Source organism: Lampetra fluviatilis, chromosome 38, assembly GCF_964198595.1.
Source record: "Lampetra fluviatilis chromosome 38, kcLamFluv1.1, whole genome shotgun sequence".
Lineage (NCBI taxonomy): Eukaryota > Metazoa > Chordata > Hyperoartia > Petromyzontiformes > Petromyzontidae > Lampetra > Lampetra fluviatilis.
Window position 1 is genome coordinate 11,373,995 of NC_136312.1, and position 4,506 is coordinate 11,378,500.

At 51.3% G+C, this 4,506-nt stretch overlaps 1 long non-coding RNA gene across 1 annotated transcript; it reads right to left on the reverse strand.

The window, feature by feature from the left end:
• Positions 1–609: 609 nt before the first annotated feature.
• Positions 610–4,038, reverse strand: LOC144945739 (uncharacterized). The gene is made up of 3 exons (XR_013639717.1): positions 3,950–4,038; positions 1,771–1,862; positions 610–835 (listed from the first exon to the last, which is right to left on the reverse strand). It is a non-coding gene; the product is annotated as an uncharacterized LOC144945739 (long non-coding RNA).
• Between the last annotated feature and the right edge of the window lie 468 nt (positions 4,039–4,506).

A 4,506-nucleotide genomic window follows, 5' to 3' on the forward strand; every position in this document is an offset into this window, starting at 1 on the left:
GAAGCCAGCTGAGTTGTTACACCCACCGCCTTATATATACACAGAGCTGAGACTGAGTGAATGATCAACAATGTTAATGCAGAGGGAAGCCAAACAGCATCAAGTGGCGGCCTAACACTCTATGGGGCTTTTTCGATCAACAAATCGTCTCTTTAGATCCAGAAATCACGTGGCAGGAATCACTTTACCGATCATTTTTTAAAATTAAAAATGTCACAACTTGATCCATGCTTGATCCATGCTGGAACACATAGACGCAGGTAATTACATCGGCCGATTCCCGTCTAATCGAGCATTGGATTATTAAGATCGAGCTGTAACAGGATATAATGCATCCGTGACAGAATGAATGATAAACTATGTGAATGTAGAAGGAAGCCAATCAGCGTCAAGGAGTGGCCTAATATGGACCTTTTTGATCAAAAAATCCGTCGAATTCCATTTAATCGATTATTAGATCGTTAAACATACGTCGATTGCCCGTTCCAGTATTCCTTATATGGGCAAATCCACGTCCAATCACTCCATATGTGGGCCTAGAACATGACCGTGGGTTTTCATTCATTCTGTCGCGGATTAATTGTATCCTGTTAAAGCGTGCGCTTCTAAATGGTTGAAAAAAACCAGGCGGTTGCCAGGGGTTTGAGCCCTGGCGAGGCGATTGAAGGAGGCTTGAGGACCTTGTCATCTGTGAGATTCTCAGCGCCGAGTGCGGGCTGGGCTCAGCTCTTCGACCGCACTGAAGACAGCGATCATTCTCGTCGCTACGGAGATCAGGAGGTGAATAGGCAGCCGATACGCCCACCATATCTGTGGCCTCCGTGTCATTCTGTTGCTGGGGTAAAAGAAAAACAGAGATAAATTTCGATTTAAAGCTTTCGTGACTGCAGGGATTCATATTCTTGGTTCTTTCTTTTGCAGTCGAAACGTCGTGAGAATTTTTATTGTTTAATATTTTTATTATTTTATTGTTTCCCTTCTACGTGACTTTACCGAAAGAAACAAGAATATGAAGATGAATGTGTACACATCCTATCAGCCACCACCACAGCCCTAGCTGGCAAGTGGCTGTACTGCCAGTGCCGGGTGAAGCGAGTGCGGGGCCTGCAGCATCATGTTATCAAGGGGCCCGGAATAAGAAAAACACATAAATATTAAAACACACACATGTTTTACTTGCTTAGTATAGTAATTGTATTTTTTTCATTTGCTATACAGCCAGATAATACGTCAGATCGCTAACCTTAAACACCCAATCGTTCATAAAAATTTAAGGCAATATAGTACTACAGTAATAGAGCAAGTGCAGAATCACAGAACCGGATTTGATAGCTTGAAAGCATTTAGCGCGGGGCTCTTGAAAGTGAGGGCTCGTAGCTACTTCGTAGCTACTTCATATGTAGTAGCTACTACACCTGTAGTAGCTACTACACCTGCAGTAGCTACTACACCTGTACTACACGTGTAGTAGGTACTACACGTGTAGTAGGTACTACATGTGTAGCTACTTTTGCTCCTAGGATCATCCGGCACTCTGCACTGTAACACCATTTCAGCAATATTGGTTCAACGCAAGCAAACTCTGGACAGCGCCTCATCAACCCAAACACGGGAGTTGTTGTTTCAGCTCTCGGTTCACAACCATTCTCCAGCTATGGCCCAAGAGGTCGGCACACCAAATAAGAAGAACAGACATTTGTAATTGAATTCGGTACGAAACATACTTCTAATAACGCAACATTTCACGAGCCGCACAATGCACTACCGTACCTGCCAAGCGTCCATCTCTCATCATCGTCATCATCACTGCTGCTGCTGCAAGAGCCGACATCGATGTTAAGAGCCGCCGATTCGAAGAGGAGCTGCCCATCGAACACCACAAAAGCCAAAGACAGCAAACAGCCACTTCGCTCATTGGCGGTGGTTGCCAACCTACGTAGAGTTTCACAGAATCTCACTCCACCCCGTGGGACACAGAATCTCACTCCACCCCGTGGGACACAGAATCTCACTCCACCCCGTGGGACACAGAATCTCACTCCACCCCGTGGGACACAGAATCTCACTCCACCTCGTGGGGCACCCACCCACCCCCTTCCGTCAGCAACTGGCTCACTCTCCAAGCCTCGACGCCAACGTTGAAACGTCGGCCCCTAACCGCCGCCCCCCTCGCCCCCCGCCACCATCCATCCGCGAGAGAGGAAGAAGCAAGCGGCGCTTTTGTTGTTGTTGAGCTTAATTCCCACGTCGTCAGCCACCGGCTAGGCAACACGCGCTGATTGAGCGGTGTGCAGCGAGGGGCCAGGGGCCGGATGGATGTTCTTGTAGGCCCTAGGCACTTCTGTTTCGTGACGCCTTCAGTGATTACTTGTCTTGTTTAAAATGTCTCCGATCAATCGGAGGACGACAACACCGCCGTGTTGTCTCCCCTTGCCCTGCTGCTCTGCTGAGAATGAGATCGTGCGAAAATCACCATTTGAAGGTGCTGTTGCCAATTTTGCAAAGAAAATAAATTCTCGAAACGTTCATAGCCGGTGTTAATTTCTCTCCCACCTCATGAAAAGAAAAACGACCGACATGACATGGCCTCTTTGTGCCGATGCGTTCTATATGAATATATTTTTTCAAGAAGATATTTTAGTTACATTTTTTTCCGACAAAGAAAACAATATGGTCATATTTTCGTTCGTATGTCCTTCAGTTTCCGTAGGCCCTAGGCACAGTAGCTACTGTGACCTGCTGGATCATACTGCCCTGGGCGGGCGGGCAGGGGGGTTATTATGGCAGCTGGCGGTGGACTTTGCCGTGCTTTCAAAGCATTGATTACATTTTGATGGCCAAAGCCCTGTTCCAATTTTGGAAAAAGCCGGAGGAGTGGCAGCTGGTGGGGAAGGGGCCAGGAAGCCATTGTGTGGACAGGTGTTTTTTTTTAGAGTGGAGATGTTGTTTAAATCACGCGGGGGGGGGGGGGGACACTGACTGCGGGGCCCAGTTGTGCTCTCGCTTGTGTTGGCCCCTGGTCCCGTGGTGACGTGGCCGACAACGGAACAAGAGTGTCTCGCGCGAGTGGTCTTGTTGCTGGGGCAGCGACGGAGGGCGGTGGACACAGTCGAGAAGCGCAGTCGTCAATTCCGTGTAGAACCACAACTCAAGAGATGCACAAATGAACGTGGAGAGAGATAGAGAGAGATGCACGTTTTGAATAAGTTTTCGAGACGGAACGAGGAACTCGCGGATTGTAAGAACGTGCGCCGGGCGGTGATGCGACCCAAACGAGTCGGAGAATCTGCGAGCGTGGGTAGGAAGCGCCGCTGGAAGGGGACGACGGGAGATGGTTCCGGAATAACGACGGGAGTGGCAGCCGAGGAATGGAATGTGGAGAACCTCCAACCGAGGAGGTGAAATGCGTTATGGTTATTGTCATTATTATTTATTTAACCAACACTGAGGCAATATCGCCTGTGAGGTGTGCAATTAGTGCGATTTTTCCCCTCACCAGATATTATGTCAATCTATGGAATGAATGCATTTTTCTCACGCCGTCGGGAAATGATTGACCATACTTCACCACGCCGGTGACCATACTTCACCACGCCGGTGAAGTATGGTCAATGCTTCTTTGTCTGGTTATCTCCAACCCCACCCACCCACCGCGCCCCCCTTCTCCACCGGACATTTGACAGCATCGCACGCTCTCTGGCAGCTCGGCGCAGCAACGGTGGCACCACACCTCGTCTCATCCCTTTGACAACGCTGTGGCCATCAGAAGCGGGCGACAGAGGGATCGGGCTGCACTGCCCCAACCCATACGGGGGGTCCAACCGAAAGGGGGGGAGGGGCGAGCTCTGTTAAGTAAGGGGGGGGGGAAGGGATGACAAGAGGAGAGAGCGATTTAACCGACACACAGCTGACGTGAACAAAATATAAACACACGGAAGAGGCGACCTACTTGAGCATTTTCCTTTCCACCCCTCCGATGGCGGCCCCCCCCTCTAATCTGCAGCGGTGATGCCCCTTGACCCCGACCCTCCATCCCGCTGACTGATCCCAGTTGTTGTATTGGGGGGGGGGGGGGTCCGTTTGGTCGCAGAGCCGCCGCGTGTCACTGCCCTCTTCCTTGACCGAGGCCGATGGCGTCTTAACTGCCGACCCCACCAGGGACATGGCCCTTACCGGCGTCCGCCATCGCCGACCTCCTCCCACTCCTCTTCCCCCCCTCCCTCTTCCCCCCTCCTCTCCCCCCACCTCCTCCCCCCCCCCCTCCTCTTCCCCCCTCCTCTTCCCCCCTCCTCTTCCTCCCCCTCCTTCCCCTCGAATTCCTCCCCTCCTCCCCCCCTCCTCCTCCTCCCCCTCTTCCCCCTCCTCTTCCTCCTCCTCGGGTGCCGACCGCTCGCCCTGCGGCACATTTCTCCGATTCGTCGACTCAGACCGCGGGCTACGAGGCAGCAGCTCTTCGTGGACACAGTCGGGTGGCGATGTAGCGAACATGACTTGCATTTTATAGCC